Source organism: Rhagoletis pomonella, unplaced genomic scaffold (genome assembly GCF_013731165.1).
Source record: "Rhagoletis pomonella isolate Grant_MI unplaced genomic scaffold, Rhpom_1.0 Rhpom_scaffold_00002, whole genome shotgun sequence".
Lineage (NCBI taxonomy): Eukaryota > Metazoa > Arthropoda > Insecta > Diptera > Tephritidae > Rhagoletis > Rhagoletis pomonella.
The window spans coordinates 35,697,342-35,718,167 of NW_023458556.1; the positions used below are offsets into that span (position 1 = coordinate 35,697,342).

Below are 20,826 nucleotides of genomic sequence, written 5' to 3' on the forward strand. Positions count from 1 at the left end.
AAAAAAAAACAAAACAAATGTAGCCAAAACATAAAAGATACGACGTTTCTATTATTTAATTTTATTAAAACTTTAGTGAAAAATTGCTTAAAGTAACAAAAAGTCACCAGCTATCATAGATAAAATAAATTCTGCATGCATGTACATAAGTATATATGTAAATGCGGGTCTTTGTCTTTACACCTACATGATTTTCGAATATTCGGGCATTGTGATTCTATTTTGTATTTAGTTTACATTAACAATAAAATACACTAGAGAATAGTAATTTTACAACAACTAACTCGATAAAGGGCAAATGTGAACACCCACAACAATGTATGTATTTAAAATGTGCTCAACAATTCTACATACTTACACATATGCATACATATTTGTATACATACACACATATACATAGATATGTATATACATATATACTTATTTAATTAACAACACAAACAAAGAAGTTACAACTCAATACCATTTCTTTGTTTTCATGAACAAATGCGCAGTTGTAACGATGAGCTAATGATACATATGACGAAATATTAATTGAAATCGTAAGCCCCCTACCATGCACATACTATAATGAATCACTATAATTGTTGAATGACATTATCTTATTGCTATTAAAGTATATACATACTATGTTTATATTAAGGTGTTCCAAAAATAAACAAGAAAATCAAGTGATTGGAATTTTCCTGCTGCCACCCACAAGAATTATAGAAAATGAGAAAAAAGCAACCCGCATTTGGTATTTCGAAATCGGTTAGCGTTTAGTGGTACCGCCGGGACTTTGAAGTTTTCCATACATGTATGTGTGTACATGCATAGGGGGGTTCAAAAAAAAATGTTAATGCTCTCACCTCCTAGGATCCCTCCCTCCTAGGTGATAAGTAAAATTTAGGTTAAATAAATTATATCGAACGAGAAATTTTAAAACAAGTTTTGTTAAAAAGTTTTTTTGCTCAGTTTAATTTTCAAACATAATATCTTTTTCACAAGATTATTTAGAAATTATAATGTATAAGAAACTATGCAAAACTTTTCGCCAACGCACAGAGGAGTATTTGCATAGTGAAACCGGCCAAAATGATTTGAAATGAAAGAAAACACGGAACTTAATCATAATTAGGCATTTATATGAGAAAAAAAGGCTAATTACCAGGGAACGGATTTTTAGAACCTAAAAACCTATTACAAAGGGAAAATGAAATAGCGAAAGGCAGAAAAAGGCACTAGAAATTGCAAAAAGGGCAAAAGAAGGCACTAAAAGAAGACGAAACCCGAAAAATAATCAAGAAATACATTCATTTTAGAAATGTTTATATTACAAGGAAAAAGAGAAAAACTATGAACTAGTTTCATTATATGAAAAATTTGTACTTTGAATCTTTGACTATTTTCTCCTTTCGAGTTTTTAACTCACAAAACTTTAATCTCTATAGTTGCAGTAACATTGAACCACAAAATGCATTTTGAAGTTTTCTGCCAGCATTTTCATTGGATTTTCGCGAAGAAAAGCCTTAAATGTATTACACGTGGGCTCGACGTGAGTTGATACAAGTGGCGCCCAATTTAAATGTGAAACGTTTGAAACTTTTTTTTTTTTTATGTAGAAAAGGCAAAAAAAAGCCAACATCAAATGAATATGTATGGAATCAGGGAAAGCTAAATCCATAAAATCCGTTCCATGCTAATTACATTTTAAAGTTTAAACAGACGGCAGCGTTGATCCGGACTAACTCGGACTTAATCCGGATCAACTGCAGTTAATTCCGGATCAACGCTGCCGTCTGTTTATGCTTTTGGGATCATTTTCGTGACATATTTATCCATCGAATGCCAGAAGAAAAATTAAAAAAATTACAGGTTCTTTGCCAAATTTTTGCATTTGCACTAAAGCCTGTTCCCTTACAAAAAAAATCAAGTTTCTAATGAAGAAAATCTATGGATATATACGAAATAATGTGTGGTCAAATGAAAATCCGAAAAGATTTTTTGTATGAAATACGAGCAGTAAAGCGTGTTAATCGGGTGTACGTGGTGTATGAGTAACCTTCTTTTCTGCTCATTTTTCATACAAAAAATCTTGCGCATTTTCATTTGACCACTCATTACTTCGTATTTATCCATCGATTTTCTTCATCAGTGGCTTGATTTTTTTTTGTAACAACAGGCTTTAGTATAAATGCAAAAATTTCGCACAGAACCTGATATTTTTTAAATTTTTCTTCTGTTAAAGTTTGATTTTTAATGAAAAAATAAAAAAAGCTGGAAAGATTAATTAATTTGTCAGAAACTATAAGCCCTATCGGAAGTGATGTATATGCGGTGGTGGCCTCTGGACAACAAAAACCAAATTAAAATTTTTGATCCAGTGCAATTACACAACTCAAAACTGAAAAAAAACATTACAGTGGCACATGTCTCTAACCCTTACTAAATCGTTATAAAAAGTGATGGAAATAATCATAATTTTTTATAATTTTACTAAAAAAATCAACATCATTACATAAAATACAAATCATTAAATAATCAATGTTTGTGATGGAAAAAATAAAAATCAAAATATAATAATTTCTGTTGAGCAAAAAAAAATAAAATTCATAAAACTGTGAAAAATATTTTTGGACCACCCTATTGAATAATGCTACTTGCTTATGAATAAAGCCACTTATAACGCGGTTAAATAAATAGGCTTACCATAGAAACAGAATTATACATATTTACCAGATGTACTTACTATATGTATGTATGTATGTGTGTACGCTAATATCACGATGCAAAAACTATACTCATATGTACTCGGTCGTAAAGTCACTAATTCCAGCATGTACGTGGGTAAATTGACTCAAACAATCGTTCACATGTTGATTGTTTGTTTTAAAATACATAATGTTTCGTAAGTTAGAATATTTCTGTGGTTTTTTTTTTATAAAAATATGCTTCATGCCATTACCAAAGCCATATAAATAAAAGTTTCAAAAGTTTTTGCATTTCCTTCGCAAACGGTCTTACGCATTTCCAATCATAAGAAATTTTGAAAAAAATTTAGATATTAAAATAAAAACACCCTAACACTTGTTTGAGTCACTGTACATCTTTATTTCCTGCATTTTTAAGCAACATGGATTGAAAACTTCAAACGCCTCCTCCTGAAAAATCCCCTGTTTGAGTTGTGACCAGTGTTGCCAGGTTGTTGAACATAGAATCCGTCAAAATGGTTCTCGAAAATCGTCCTTTGAATTGAAAAATCGTCAACACACAAAATATTAAAATAAAGTGTCCGGAAAAATTTTGGCAGCTGATTCTTATACGAAAAAAAAATTAATATAAAAACCTTTTACGAATTACTACAATTCACATTACCTATAACAGCAACATGTTTAATTGCATTTAGATAAATAACATACATATTATCTAATGTACTAAGGTGATAAAAAAATTTCCTGCTAAAAATATTTCTTTAACCCTTGTGTGGGGGGGGGGGGGGGGGGGGGGAGCGGGGTATAATCGATTTTTGTATCTAACTTTTTAAAAGTGGATGTCCATAATTCCTTTTCCTTTGTATTGAAATTTTTTTAGTCATTGCATAGAAATGGTGGAGAAAATATTTCCCAAAAATCGTAGAACTCAAAATAAAGGTTTGGTATCTTCTTTTAGAATTCATATATAAAAAATCTTTAAGTTTGGGTTAACAACTTTGCGTTACAGGGTGAAAACCCCAATAATTATCTGGAAAAGTAAAAAAAATCGAAAAACGCCACTAAAACAACTGGCAATAAGAACTGCACACAATGAAAAAATCGTAATTTGCTTGTCGAAATCGTCAAACGACGACCAAATCGTCATCCTGGCAACACTGGCTGTGACATCAATATTTAATTCAGTAGGATACACAAAGCTTCACCGACTCTGTTTGACTATCTTAAGCAGGCAGAGAGCAACCCACGTGTGGGATTTGTTAACCACCTGTGGTACTACTTGTACCTAAGTGCTTTCGAAATTTTTAAATTCTACATATCAGGACTTTTGTACAGCGCTGAAATTTTAAAGAAAATGAGTTAGGGCTTTCTCTCGACGACGAAAATCCTTAGCATGAAATACTATAAACGAACACTTCTTACAAGCAGACTAGAAAATCTTTGAGCGGAAGCAAAGTTAGATCCAGCAGAGTGCAACGCCACTGGACATTCAACTTGATTACCAACAAACACGCGCACACACACATTATATGTCTGGCTTCATATGCGAGTAACGTACCTATGCGTGTAAATACATTAGACCTATCCGAAACGAAAAAAAGTTAGCCCTACCCTCTGAGTCGAAAGTATTTTTGCAAGGCAATTTCGAAAACATTCGGCAACAAATTTTTTTTAAACAGTTCTGCTGGAAGAACCAAAATACATATGTACTTCTTAAGCACAAGTTTAATGATTTTTTGTGAGCTTTACTTTACTGATATTAGGGTGATAGGAACTGAGACCTTTTGGGTAAGTACTAGAACGGGACACAAACAAAATTTGACCCCTACCTTCAGAAAATAATTTTTTTGGCGAAATTGCCTTGCATAACTCAAGATTCAGGGTACACGGCGAACTTTTTTCTGGTACGGTCTAATGTACATACATACATAGTATGTGCTTTTTGTTCGGACAACGGAGTGGGCCAAAGTGATTGAACTTACCCATTTTTATTTGCAACATCGCACACACCGCTGACAAGGCGTAGATACAAACAAAAGCAAAAACAACAATAAATGCAAAATAAGCAAATAAAAATATGGAAAATGGCAAACAAAACCAAAACATATACATGTATGTACTACATTAGGGTGGTACAAAATGCATATAAAAAAAGTAAGGCCCTAATTTTAACGCTCTGTTTTTTATTTTGAAATCAAAAAAACATTTAGAGGTCGCTCTAAGCGCTCAAAGTGCTCAAAGTGCTCAAAGTTTTCCATGTATTTTATATGGCAAAAAAGTGTTTATCGTAGAGGTATAGAATTCTTGAAAATCAATATTTTTCGATCGGAAAACTCTGTTTCTCTTCAGGAGACTTCCAATATTAACACCCAATTGTTTATTTTACCATTTTATTAATACTTACGATTTTTTATGAGTCCCCCATTGCATTTTTTTTGGGATTTTTTGAGGACCTATAAAAAATAGTTAATATCAAAAAGTGGCTAAATAACCAATTGGGTATTATTACAACCTCCGGAAGAGAAACAGAGTTTTCCGATCGAGAAATATGTATTGATTTTCAAGGATTCTATACTATTTCTACGAAATTATTATTATTTTTTTTTCATATAAATGGAAAACTTTGAGCGCTTTGAGTGGCATCTAAATACTTTTTGATGTCAAAATAAAAAAATAAGGGTTTAATTTTTTCGGTATAGAACCATCCTAGGGGGTGCGAGCATTAAAATTCGGACATAACTTTTTTTGGAGCACCCTAATGTACATACATATGTACATCTTACTACATACAAAATATATGTAGGCAAGTACATACATATATGTACACATGTATGTAGGCGCTAAACAGCTGGAGATACACTTTGAAACTATGCATTGGGTACAGGGACGAAGGGTGAAAGCATATAAAGGAGCAGGGAACAAAGAACCAAAGTGACCAAGCCAAAGGCCGAAGACTTTGCAGGCAGCTACAAACAATGCAAACTTAAACAGATCTGTGCACAGATGTATACCCAAAATTACATACATACACACAATTGTATGCATGGAATGTACCTAAGTATATATCTCACAGAACTTTAAACAATTTTCGTATTCGATTTTTTCCATCTTTGCAAAAACTTGTATATACATTAGGTTGGTCCAAAAACAGTAAAGTCGGAATTGTAATGCTCTCACTTCCTGGGATTGTTCTGTATCGAAAAATAGTATAACCTTATTTTTTTATTTTGAAATCAAACCCTATTTAGAGGTCGCTCAAAGCGCTCAAAGTTTTCCATTTATTTGTATGTATATGGGAAAAATAAAATGTTTCGTAGAAATGGTATAGAACTCTTGAAGATCTATATTTTTCGATAGCAAAACTCTAGTTCTTTTCAGGAGACTTTTAGTAATATTACCCAATTGTTTATTTTACCATTTTTTAATACTAACGATTTTTTATTGGTCCGCCCATTGCATTTTTCGGGGTTTTTGGCGGACTTGTAAACTATAGTTGCGAGGAAAAAATTTGTTAAATAAGAAATTGGGTATTATTGCTGGAAATTTCCTACAAATAAACAGAGTTTTCTGGTAGAAAAGTATTGATTTTTAACTATTCTATACCATTGCTACAAAAAGTTGTTTTTTCCCCATATAAAATACATGGAAAACTTTGGGCGCTTTGAGCGACCTCTAAATATTTTTTGATTTCAAAATAAAAAGATAAGGGTATAATTTTTTTCGCTATAGAACAATCTTAGGGGATTAGAGCATACAAATTCCGACTTTACTTTTTCACATGTATTTTTGGACCCACCCTAATATACAAACATTCATACATATGTTTGTACTTGTAGATATACATAAATTTATATGAACTCTTGAAAACTTTGCTAATAAAAGGCTTATGTCGGGTGAGAAGTTCAAGCAATCTTAAAAGTAATTGAATAATTTAATTGAAAAATTAAATAAGGCACGTTCCATACGGTTGAATGGTCAGACCTACCGTTCCACGCGCCCACACAAGCTTTGCAACTAGAAAATCAAGCGACCGCGGAATTAACAATGTGAATAGTGCAAATGAAGTGCGGGAGGTATGTACATACATATACACATACGGGTTCGAAATGCAAATCAACTGAATTTAAGTGTACGGCAGAGGGGAAACGCGCACGACTGCCATTTGAATAGTAAAAATTAGCTTTTTACTTTGCTTGTAATTATTTTATAACGCAATTTAAATTTTTATGTTTTCTCATTATAATTTTTTCTATTTTTCTGGTTTATTTTCATATTTTAGCTTTTTTCATTTTTCTTTCTGCTAATCGCACACTCAGCTGTTCCGTAAGTATCTGAGTTCTCCAACGCGTGCTCTCTTTTTATATCCATAAGTACATACATATTTACAAAGTAGTTTCTCCACTCGCTAAGCGTGAGAGTATCCACTGTTTTGTTTGTGTCCATTTGTGACTACATTCATACCTACATATGTATGTATATATGGAACTACTTATGGTCGGTTTTTCCAGTAGCTTTTAAAATTTATCTGCCCTTTAAACACAAATTTTGTTTTAAAAAAATGTATTTAACGGGCAGATAAATTTTAAAAGCTACTTGAGAAAACCGCCATTAGTGTTTTGTTTTCTATTTTCTTTATTTTTGTTCTTTGGTGTTTAGCTTCAAAAAAAAAAGTTTTATTTATTGGCTTTTATCGTTGATTTTATCTTACATGTAGCTTTTAAGAGCCATTAGTGCTTAACCTCCTTACTAGTCAGTGGGGGGCGGGCATATCAACATGAGAACATGAAATATGTGCAACATTACACAAACACAATCAGAATCTGTACTCACTGACTTTACTTTGCATTTGATTAGCTTTTAGTGTTGCCATGTCTACTTTTTTATTTCATGAGTTCCCAATTTTTGAATTGTGGCTGTAGTTTTTCAGCCTAGAACCATGCTTTTAACGCAGCAGCAATGCTGGTGAATATATAGGATCTTATAACTTATAAACATAAAAAAGTTTTCTTTAATAGCGGTCGACCCTCGGCGGGCAATGGCAAACCTCCGAGTGGATTTCTGCCATGAAAAACAGCTTCTTATAAAAATACAACCGCCGATCGCAGTCGGCGTAAAACCACAGGTCCCCGCCCCTTTATGTGACAACATCAAGGCGCGCACCACAAATCAGAGGAGAAGCTCGGCCAAACCCTTACATATTGTTTAAGCGCCAATCTATTATTATTATTATCTCTTATAACTAACCTTCGCAGTAGATAGTCAGTCTAAAAGCTTAAACAGACGGCAGCGTTGCTCCGGATTAGCGCGGACTTAACTAGGATCAACTGCAGTTAATTCCCCAATTGACCCGGATCAACGCTGCCGTCTGTTTATGCTTTAAGACCAAGACCGAAATTGGATAAAATATTGTTTATTGTTTTTGTAACGGAACTACGGCCAACATTTGCCTAAATCGGCTGGTCTAATAATTGTTGTCGTCAAGCTCAAATAAAGATAAAGATAAAGAGAAGCCTGTTAGCTGGGTGGTTTTATTGGGACAGGTGAAAAAATTGTTGGCGTTGTGTGGGGTATATTTATAAGTCACACATGTGTTGGGTATTTTGGGGTAGTCTGTAGTAAGAATTAAGTCTGCGGTACCCAAATCATACTACTTTATGAACCTCTGGACCCGGCGAATTATCGATCTTCCGATCGACCTATCTCCGCAACCAGTTCGAAAACGCCCTATCTCAAAAAACTTTTCAAGAACGCCCTATTTCAGAATTTAATTGAAAAACACCTTATCTCAAAATTCGGTTCAAAAACGCCCTATCTCACTTCAAAATGTATTGAAAATATGCTGATATAGGGCATTTTTGAATCGGCAGCTGAGATAGGGCGTTTTTGAAACGAATTTGGAGATAAGGTGTTTTTCAATTAAATTCTGAAATAGGGCGTTCTTGAAAAGTTTTTTGAGATAGAGCGTTTTCGAACTGGCTGCCGAGATGGGTCGATCTTCCACTCAGCCATCGATATCCACATGCCTTGAAAGACATTCGCAGGGAGTCGGTCTCAAGTTACGTAGACTTCCGATCTGTGAATGCCGTTTTGGGCACACAATAGCCCAACTTCGCTCTGGCTACTGGAGTAGGTTAAACTCGTACCTGAGCAGATCAGATGCGGATGTGCCCAACGATTGCCCGCCATGAGGAGAGACACCCTACGACTCGAAACATCTCTTCGCATGCCCACAAAACCCCACTTAACGCCTCTGTTCCTATGGGCGGACCCTACAGAAGTTACAAGCTTCTTGGGTCTCTCATTAGTTGAGCTTGACGACCACAATTGAGGGACTAGCCGATCTGGGCGTGGTTTTTGTAACCCCTACAACAACAGCAACATGTCTTTGTTGCGGTTTTATACTTTATTGGTAGCGATAGTGTGCGCTAAGGAAGAGAGCAGACTATGAGAGGTGACGCCAACAATTTTCAGATTGTTAGCCAACAGCATGGGTATACCGTCGACGTGAATTTTAAGCTGTATCTGACCTCTTTCGTCCAGATGGTTGAAGGGTTTCTGTCGATTTTGTAGAGGGAAAAATAAGGCTCCGGCTTGTGAAGAAGCGAGAAACATACCCGAGATGGCCGTTTACTTTCAAATACAGGTCATCACTTGCAAAACCGGACGCTAATTTCTAATAATCGTTATAGTAGAATTTCAAAGAAACTGACTATGATGGCTGAGGAGGACTTTATACAAAAACAAGTAATTTTTAAACAAAAAGAAAAAACCGACTTCAATTCTCATATAAAAAAAAAAATATATATATATATTTCATGATCCAATGATCGGATCAAAACCAGATTAGTATGTGACCACGTTCGACACTACCTTTCCGATGCAAAAAGAATTGTCGAAATCGATTGACGTGGTCCAAAGTTATGTGGTAACATACATAAAAAAATATATATTCAGAGGAACTGATAACATCCTCCTTGTTTGGAAGTCAGTTAAAAAGTAAGTTCGCCTGGGCCACACTGGAAAAGTGAAACTTACGTTACATATCTAGTTTGTCTCCTAATCAATATACGTCGATATGTTTTTCATTGGTTTGAAATTGTGAATAAAACGACAGGCAAGTTAATAATGTTATAAGCTTAAGTTTATGCCAAAATCGATGTATTTATCGATAACAATATGTAATATTATATCGATGAATGTATCTATAACAATATCGATTGTTATATCGATTATTACATCGATAACAAAATCTAGTATTATACACATTAGCGTACTGATTAAAGAAATGAATAAAATCAGTACAAGAGTTGAAAAATCAGTACTGTACTGATAAAACTTTAAATAAATAAATTTTATAAATTTTATTTCTTTAATTATCAATTAAGCTGAATTTTGTTCACTAGTCTGTAAGGAACTTTTGTATGCTCATAGACTCGATAAATAAATACATAAAATCAGTACGTCTGGCAACCGTACATTCACGAAGCACCTGGGCTGGAATCGTGACATCCGTTCACGGATCGAAAGCGATACGAAAGAAAGTTGAAAGTTGAATGGGACAAAGAGTACGTTCACGTATGTCATTATCCGAAAAATGTGTTTTTACGTGACGAGTAGTACGATATCGTATGTGACGATTCGAGGCCTGTTTCCGTCCCAACCATTTTCGGTGATTTCGCCAATTTACTCCCAACCAACCAACCGCCTTTAAAGAAGTTTCACTTAAAAAAATATCATAAACCAATAACCATCAGTCCCATTTCTTAGTAAAACGAAGTTGGCAACTCTGTTTTCAGTATATTCGATGGGTCCGTCGGGTTTTTGTTTTGCTTTTTGCCTTTGCTGTCGTGTTTATGGTTTTTGCCTTTTGGTTTTTTTCTTTTCACCATTTTGTTCTTTATGTTTTTGCTTATTTTTGTTATTGTTTTTGCCACCATTGTTTTCATTGCAGCTGCTTATAACAAAGCAATTAAACAATTCTTCAAATTTAACGATGACATTGGCCTAAAATACATACGACACAAATAATGCCTTAAAAGGGAGCATATGAAGCTCCACGAACATGGCGAAGACGAAACAAAGTGTCAAAAACAAATATTTATAGAAATATGGGCACTTATTGAATATTAATTTAAAAATATCTATACATTTGAAGATAACACTGTAGCACAGCACTTATAGCGAAAAGAAAACAAACAACAATAGGCAAATAGAGCTGCCTCAAGTACAGGCAGGTATGAATATATGTATGTACATATGAATATACATATATACATATACCTGTATATACCTGAATGTATTATACTTATGTCGATAGACATGTCAAGCGAAGCAAGAGGATTATCAAACATCAGTACTATGTATATATGTACAAACGTATATACATATGTATGTACTAAAATGTACAAATTTTATATAGAAACATATGTATTAACACACAAATGCACAAATACAATGTGAGGCAACACTCACTCAGGTTGCTCACTTGCTTACTTATGAAACAAAATAACAACAGCAAGGCAAACGTCAGCAGAAATCAAACCAATTTTCACAAAATCCAATTCCCAGCAATTTAAAATGCAATTTCGCACACAAATATTAATGGATAATTCGATAATTTTTTCTATAATTTTGAACGTATAACAAAACAATTTACTTTTTTTTACCTCATCAATACTTTATTTTTAATTTCTAGCGTTTCGACTTCTTTCTTCGCACTTGTCCGTTTTTTGCAACTCAGCAAGGCGAGAGAGAAATGACAATTTATTTTAATTCTGTGGATACTGAAAATTCGAGCACACAAACTGGACTGAATCCGCTGACTCGGAAACTCAGCAGTCACCTCGACTCGCTTGCAATGCACAGTAAACACTGAACTAAACTTTGCTGTACAATACTGAGCAACTAAATGTTTGTGTATGCCCAAACCCCCCTTCGTTTGTGATTATGTGTGTAGTGTGTATGATGTCCACACGGACGTCAGTACATACCCAGTAGGTAAAAGTGAATCGAAAACAAAAATAAAATTTTTGGCTCTCATATGTTTGTAAATAGTTTTTAAGAGAAACTTATTCTTGACAGAAATGCTGTCAGAGGCTTGCAATGGCCTGCCAAGGCGCGAATTAGAGAACACTTTTATAAAGATTTTGTATGACCATAACACCTGTCTAAAACCCTCCGAAAACAGCTTTACATAGACAATTGAAAGATCGCCGCGAATAACGTTGTAAGTAATAAAATGATAATCGAATAAAAAACGTCTATTCGAGGAGACAATTATTGTTTGTTCTTTCAAACTAAAATTTTAGTTATTTTTTTTTATAAAAATATACATATATAATTAAAAAAAAAATCAAATATTATCAAAAATTTCAGCTTTTTAATCAGAATTTTTATAAAATTTGGCTTACATGAAATTTGGCTTTCTAAAAATTAGGGGAAATTCAGCAAGTTTTACAGCCTAATAAATTTTAGTTAAAGTTGCTAAATAATCCTGTTGTTTTTTGTATTTTTTTTCGCTGTTGGTGATTTTCTTGAAATATAAAAAGGCGTTATATATAAAAAAATCTGGTTAAGAAAAGTTTGAAATCAAATTTTGTCTAATTTTGACTTACTTGGTTTTTCTTGCATAATGAGCTATATTTCTATAAAAAAATTTACTATGAAAAACATTTTCAACATCGTAAAAATGCAAAATGTTAAATAAAAGGATTCTTTTTTTCTTTCTGTCCAATATCAAAATCGGTCACAAAAGAAAAATAATGATAATAATAATAATTAAATTAAATATAGCAAATAAAAAACCAACCTTGGAGCTATTAAATTCTAGTATGTATATCTAATCAGTACAAGTTTGAAGTAGCTAGGACTTACCGTTGTTTTTTTTTGAATTTTTTTGTTGGCGGTGTCAGTCATTTTCTTTCATAAAGTATGTTCGACGACTTGTTTATATAGAAAAAAAAATTTACGAAACCCTCAACATAAAAATTTGCCAAAAATAAACGGTAAGTCCTAGCTACTTCAAACTTGAACTTATTTTACTATTAAGTATTGAATGAAGACACTGTCTACCATGTATAATTAGCACTTAAATACATATGTACATATTAATGCTGTTGGAAATTTGCTCATTGATGACAAAGCCATCAGAGAAGATATTCAACAACATTGCGTGGGTCGTAAATTAGACAAAATTGAGCGCCTTGATACACTAGTCAATTCGAAATTTAAGTCACTCGAAACGAGGCTGATTGTTGTCGTTTTAGGGAGAAGCCTAAAGCTTTCGTAAAACAAAAAATATTTGAAAGCCATCTCACTTGTTTGAAAAAGTCATTTGAGCTGTTCAGGATCTTGTGCATATGTTATTCACAATAATAAAATGCAAACGGTGGCCATAGTAGCAAACATAAAATTTGCAAATGCAAATACAAATGCAAATTCAAGACCATTCGCACAATATCCTGTACAGCCCTATTGATGGCCCTAAGTAACGGGAAAACACTGATGCCGTGAAAGTGTGCTAGTGGTAACATCGTGGAGTTCTGAGGTAAGCGAGAAAGAAGCGTATACTTTCCATCTATAAGTTTCCAACTGGGTACGTAAGTATTTCTATATGCGGGACCTATGTATGTCTCATCCATACATGTATATATACATGTATAATGGGTTTTATAAATGCGTGTGTGAAAAGCCAACCAAATGTAAGCAGCAACAAAACAGCAACAACAGATTGGAACCTGGGGAAATGACGGAAAAGCAAATAGCCAAGGACAATCTTGTAAAGTTGAAAAAAGTAAAACCAGAAAAGCAAAAAAAAACAATATAAAGTATATATGTATATATATATATATATATATATGTATATACTAGTTTGTATATGCGTGCAGATATAAAACAAAAACACATTATGCTCCAAACATAGACTTTACAGCACAGCTGCAGCTGGAGATGGAATTGGGGATATGCAAGTATTGACATAAAATACATACATATGTATATTATTAGGGTGGTCCAAAAATGCATGTGAAAAAGTAAAGTCGGAATTTTTATTCTCTCACCCCTAGGATTGTTCTATACAGAAAAAAAGTATACCCATATTTTTTATTTTGAAATCAAAAAATAGTTAGGGGCCGAAAAACAACATTTCGAAGAAATGGTATAGAATTCTTAAAAATCAATGTTTTTCTATCCGAAAACTTTGCTTCTCTGCAGGAGATTCCCAATAATAATACCCAATTGTTTATTTAACTATTTTTTATCGCAACTATAGTTTATAGGTCCGCCAAAAACCCACAAAAACCCCGAAAAATGCAAAAATCGCTAGTATTAAAAAATGGTTAAATAAACAATTGGGTATTATTGTTGAAGGTCTCATGAAGAGAACCAGAGTTTTCCGATCGAAAAATATTGATTTTCAAGAATTCTATACCATTTCTCCGAAAAGTTGTTTTTTTTCTCATATAAAAATACAAAGAAAGCTTTGAGCAACCTCTAAATATTTTTTGATTTCAAAACAAAAAAAATAGGGGTATACTTTTTTTCGATATACAACAATCCTAGGTAGTGAGAGGATTACAATTCTGGCTTTACTTTTTTTGGATCACCCTTATGTATCTACATATTATATAGGTACTTATGTTTGCATATTTATGTACATATGTATATGCACTCGTCAAAAATGTAAACACGAATGCCACTGGAAGAGAGAACAGGTTTGAGCGCAGAATCGCTGCCATAAACAATGAAGCAGCTGGTCCTGCAGGGTTGCCAAAGTTCGCAAGTTCCAGCGAATGCCTAGGCCAAATGCTAACGGGGTGTTTTATAAATTTATAAACACACTAGTAAGCCCGGGCACACGTTGTCCTGCTAAACACCGATACATAGGCAGGTTACATGCATCCTATATATTATGGGTCTTCACACGGAAGATTGATACGCGGTAACTCGGTGTTCCCCATGTATTTTGTTTGTGTAACACAATTTGTGGCGTGCGCTTTGATGTTGTCACACAAAGGGGAGGAACCTATAGATAGTTTTACGCCGACTCCGAAAGGCGGTTGTATTTTTATGACAAGCTGTTTTTCATGGCAGAAATACACTCAGGGATTTGACATTGCCTGCCAAGGGGCGACCGCTATGAAAAAAAAATCCTTTATTTTTTTATACCCGAGCGCACTTGTGCACAAGGGTATATTAATTTTGTTCACATAACGGTTGTTTGTAACAGCCAAAACGAATCGAGATAGATATAGACAAATGTATACATAAATGCTCAGAATGAATAGCGAAATCGATTAAGCCATGTCTGTCTGTCCGGCTGTCCGTCCGTCCGCGTACACGATAACTCGAGCAAAAATTGAGATATCTCAACGAAATATATAAAAATAATATGGTATTGAAAATGGGCGAAATCGGACTGTAACCACGCCCACTTCCCATATAACGGTAATTTCCAGAAATACGAAAACAGCGATATTTTAGTAACTACTGAAGATAATTCACTCAAAATTATTATTTACAACAATTTTTAGACGAAAAATAAGAATATTGGAAATTTTTGGAAAATGGGCGTAGCCACGCCCACCTATGGTTTCATGTGTATATCTTGGCAACCGCTGCACCTATTTCTTCCAAACTTGGCACAGTTATTGGCCTTGGTACAGGATACCAAATGGCCGAAAATTTTTAAAATCGGACAATAACCACGCCCACATCCCATATAACGGTAATTTAGAAAAATACGAAATCCTCGATAAATCAGTAAATATTAAAGCTAATTTATTTTACCAAGAAATACGTTTATGATAAAATTTTGGAAAATGGGCGTGGCACCGCCCACTTATGATCACATATATGTATCTCGGTAACCGTTCTACCAATTTGTACCAAACTCGGTATGGTTATTGTGCTTGCCACATAAAAGCAAAACGTTGAAAATTATTGAAATCGGACTAAAATTGAGGCCGCTTTTCATATAACGGTAAATTTCAGAACTGCTTGAAACTTCAATATTTCGAAATTTAAGGACGCTAATTTACTCAAAATTGATACACCCCGGCTTAACATCTAGCGGTAGCTTTCGGAAAGGTGAAAAAACATATGTTTAATACTTGCGCCGGGTATTTAATGTTCGGCTCCACCCGAACTTAGACTTTCTTACTTGTTAATTTTATATTGGTCGGAAACAGGCCTTGTGGAATGGTATCGTGCACTGCTAACCACATTAATTTAATTTAAATGAACTAAAACTTTTTATAATTTCAATCCACAACAACACAACACTTCTTCAACAAAACAACTTATTCCACAACTCAGCGCGGGATCCCGAGGGATCCCAGAACATAAATCATTCTCATACTCGGAAAATGCGTTGTCTGTATTTACATGCTTTGTATTTTTAAGGAATAGTGTTAAAGCATTTTCAATCCTTATAAACACTGCAGGGAAACCCTAAATATCGCTAGCTAAGAATTTTTTTGAAAATATTTATTTTGTTGTAAAAGCAAGAGCAGTTAAAAATGCAGTCCAATATACATATGTAGTCATAGAAGAGGAGACAAGTCCCAAACAGCACGGGCCTGCGAAATTTAACTTTTTTACGCTTCTAATATACGTATTGCTATTTTCTTAAATACATATATAGGTATCATGCATTAAAATCAGGGACCTACAACGCGTTCCGGTTCTGTTTAGTTCTGCATGAGAACAAAATGTAATGTCAAGAACGTTCCCACAAAATAACTCAACGGGAAAAAAAGTATTAAGAGCAGTTTGAACGGGAGCAAAATGAGAACAGAAGGTTCGCGAGCGTTTCCTTTAAAAACATAATGCCAACAACAGTTTTGGGAACGTTCTCAAGAAGAGCAGAGTGAGAACGAAAGTATCGAGAGCGTTTTCATGCAGGATCCAATATGAACAAAGGTCCGGGGAACGTTCTGCTAGAGAACAAAAAGTATTCAGAACTTAACATTAAAATGAGAGGGGCGTCTGCGTGTTGGGATTAAAAACCGCTTCAGCGAGAACCATGATTTTTAATTCTAAGCTAGAGGGAAGCTTGATCATTTCAAATTTCAGATCGTTTATCATTAGGAGGCTGGCTTTGTCCATTTATGGAACAATTTTTTTATTTCTGTGCAAGAAAAGTTCGTATCATAAGTCTTTCGTTGATTTTATTTGCATGCTTATCTTTCAGTTCTTTTTTCGATTAATTTTAATATCCAAACATTTGAAACTAATGGAACGATATGAGAAAAATTGTGTTATCGCTTCCATTCATCGCGAATAGTTCATAGAAGATTTGTTCCCATTCGTTCTCTGCCAGAAAGTTCGTGAGCCCTTAGGTCCCAAATGGTTCTTCTTCGAGAAAGTTCCTTAGAATTTTGTTCCCGTTTTGTTCTTAGCCAGAACGTTCCGGAGACTATTATTCCCAATTTGTTCTCTTTGATATGTTTCCGAAAGTATTGTTCGCATTTTGTTCTCTTTTGGAACGTTCCACTCTCTTTGGGAACGTTCCACAGTATTTTGTTCTTATATAATTCCGGTTGAGAACGTTATCGAAAGTATTGTTCTAACTATCTTTTAAGTGAAAACATTCCCTAAGATTTTATTCATTCTCGGGAACAAAACTACGAGAACGGCATTTAGTTTCGATCATACCTTTGGTTTTCGGTCTCTGACTAAAATACAGCTTTGTGTTTTTCTAGCATCGAGATTTGCTTTTATAGATGGCATCATGCATATTTTCGAATTTTTAACAAGGTTCATGAAAAGCTAAAAATTAATTTTCTAAGAATAAAAGGTTTACTTAAAAGGCAAACAATATTAATTAAAAAACCCCCTAAAGAGACTAAGTAAGTCAGAGAGACTTGAAGCATAGACAGACGGCAACGTTGGTCCCGATTAACCTGGGTTAACCAGCCGCGAGGTCGTGAGTTCGAGCTCCATGGGCAGTAGAATTATCCTTAAATTTTTTTTTATTCATTCATTTATAACTTCTATATTTTTTTAGTTTTGTTTTTAGTTAGTTGTTGTTGACTTTTTCAATAAAACTAAACAATTAAAAATTTAGATTAGTAAAATAAATAATGTGAAATAACATAAAAGAAAATAAAATATAATTAAGGGCGTGTGTGAATCGGTAACAAAGTTCTATGGGGAAAGCTGTTGAATAATATTTTTACTATGGTGAGACAGTTTTGCCAATCTGCTGTGTGAAATGAAATATTTTTTGACAGCAGTAAATTTTTGATAACCGCAGATTTATTTGGAATAAAATATTACAAATTGAAGTGAAATTAATATTTTGAGAAAACATATACCATCGTTGATTGCAATTCATCAATTTGAGCTTTTATTTAACGAAAAATTACACACATCAACAATCTTTGCGATTGTAAAATAAGTAAAATGAAATATATACATCAAATAAAAAAGAAAAAAAATAAAAAAAAATTAGCAATCGATCGAACCGCTAAGTGCTATTGTAATTATTGATTTTGCGACAATTAGCTTCAGTAGTTACTGATTTATCGCAATTTTCGTGTTTCTGTAAATTACCGTTATATGGGAGGTGGGCGTGGTTATTGACCGATTTCAGAGATTTTCAATAGATTTCTTAGCTGGGAAGTGGGCGTCGTTACAGTCCGATTTCGCCCATTTTCAATACCAACTTACCTTGGGTAAAGGGAAACCTTCATACCGGATTTCATTGAGATATCTCAATTTTTGCTCGAGTTATCGTGTGCACGGCCGGTCAGACAGACATGGCCTAATCGACTTCTCTTCTCATTCTGATCATTTGTGTATACATTTGTCTATATCTATCTCGATTAGTTTTGGCTGTAACAAACAACCGTTATGTGAACAAAGTTAATATACCCTCGTGCACAAGTGCGCTCGGGTAAATAAAAAAGCTTTTGAACACGGAAGAAGATTGCTGTTGTTGTTGTTGTTGTAGCGGCTACAACAAACCCGCCCAGATCGGTTAGTCCCTCAATCGTTGTCGTCAAGCTTTACCAGCGGTAGCCCCAGGAAACGTGCAGTCTCGACGGGGTCTGTCCATAGGGACAGGGGCGTTAGTAGAGTGGGATTTAGTGGGCATGCGAAGAGATGCTGTGAGTCATGGGGCGACTCTCCGCATGCCGGGCATTCGTTTAGAACATCCTCGTTTAATGTGCTCAGGTATGAGTTCAACCTGCTGCAGTAACCAGAGCGCAGTTGGGCTATTGTGGTCCGAGTCTCCCGAGGCAGACGAAGTTCTGTCTCGTCCACGTCTGGTGGTTGTGTGCCCAGAACGGCATTCACAGGTCGAGAGTCTACATAGCTCGAGACTGCTTCTCTGTGAATGCCGTTCAAGGCCTGTCGATAAGCTGTCGGGTCCAGAGGTTGTTTGATGAACCTCTGGACTTCGTCCGTCAGTTCGTAGAGATGCCTCCTGACGTGCCAGGGCGAAGGCTCTTCTGCAAGGATTTGTCTGTTTGGGTAACCACGTCTGTGACTCCCAACTAGAAACTGCTTGCAGAGCGGTGTGCTATGCTCCCTAACAGGGAGCGTGTGGGCCTCGTCGTGTAGGTGGTGTTGCGGCGACATCAAAACGCATCCTGTCGCTGTCTGTGTACCATGTTTTTGCAAGTCTGCAGCTTCATCCACTGCGTCCTACTAGTCCCCGGTGACCACACGGGTGCTGCATAGTTCAAAACCGCAAGGTCATTTCTATTAGTTAAAACTAAATTTAAGTGAATTTCTTTTCGGTGCATTTCGGTATATATATATATATATATGTATATTTTTTAATTTTTAAATATTTTTATTTTTCGTTCGTCAGGGTTTTTCAAAGTTTGTTTCCTTGAAATATATCTGTCCACTTTTGACAAAACAATTTCTCTCAAGTGAGGTAATTTTCTCTTCAAAGCTGTAATTCATTGAGATGTCGAACGATATTTTTATGTTGTCATGTTTAAGGAAAGTTTCGTTGAAACGTAGCAAGACATAGATTTGCAAAAAATGGAACCGCTGGTGGCGCTGATGTCAAAGTAAAAAGTACGTTCGACATAAAATGCATGTTTTCTTCCCGTTAAAAATTTTTTCAAGAGCAATATTAACAAAACTTTTTCAATGGCAATTTTAGTAACGTAACGTCACGACATATAATTCAGCTGATTAAACATAAAGCAGAAAAGATTTCTACATTTAAAAACTTGGAAAATTAACCTTAAACATTCCAATATTACTACAAAATCTTTTATACAAATAGTCGTGCCCAATTCTCAGTTTTGCAATTTTGTGATAGAAGTCAAAATACACTTATTTTTTTTTGTAACGTCACGCCAGCGCAAATATGTTTACTAATATCTTTAAATCGCTACTACAAACAGTTGTAATTTTTTTTTACTGAATAAAGGGCCATTTAATAGCTATGCAAATCTTAAAAAACCCTTTAAAAATTTTGACTCTTTAAATTTTTTTGTAACATTTTGTCATACGAGTGTCACGCAACGCCAGTTTGGAAATACCCATATGTAATACTTAAACGGAAAAAAATAAATCCACAAAAAAATTTAGCCGTTAGGTGATGCAGGGTTCGACTTTCCTTAACCACTAGTAAAATATTGTCTTAAAAAAATAAATAAAATTATAGTTAAAAAAACTAAAAACACGCTTTTATTACAACAAGAACTAAAAAGTATAAAATAATTTATAGATATAGCGATTCCGTTTAAGAAGAAGAGGAAGTTCCCTAACTTGATTTAATTTAACTTTTTTAAATTAGCTAAAAATAGGATTAAAGTGATTGGCCCGTAGTCATAGTGAAAATAAAGTCCACTGTAAAGTTAGTTGCAGCATATTGACATAATTTTCAATGCGATATCTGTAAAATATTGCAACAAAATCAATAGATACATTTTTCGAAAGCAAGTACCGAGTACCGGGTACCGATGGTGTGCGCAGCACCGAATTGTACATATGTGAATAGTAATAAAACAAAAAGAAGAAAGGAGAATGATGCAGAAAAAACAGTACAAAATAAACAACACAAAAGGGAAACAACCCAAAGTGTGATAATAAAGTGAAATGTGATAAAGAAAATGATTGCAAAGCAAATAAAATCATAGTGCTACCATAGCAAATCGTCGCC

The 20,826-nt window shown here is 34.4% G+C and overlaps 1 protein-coding gene across 3 annotated transcripts in view; it reads right to left on the reverse strand.

Annotated features, from left to right (window-relative positions):
• LOC118733535 (ubiquitin-conjugating enzyme E2 H) overlaps positions 1-20,826 on the reverse strand; it is a 39,959-nt gene that overhangs the window by 18,109 nt on the left and 1,024 nt on the right. Inside the window, exon 1 of one of the 3 annotated variants that reach the window (XM_036462957.1) lies at positions 11,360-11,567. The exons of the other annotated variants lie outside the window; for them this stretch is intronic. The gene's annotated coding sequence lies outside the window, so the exon portion shown is untranslated. Of the gene's footprint in view, positions 1-11,359; positions 11,568-20,826 lie in introns of those variants that run through there. 3 annotated transcript variants of the gene reach the window in all.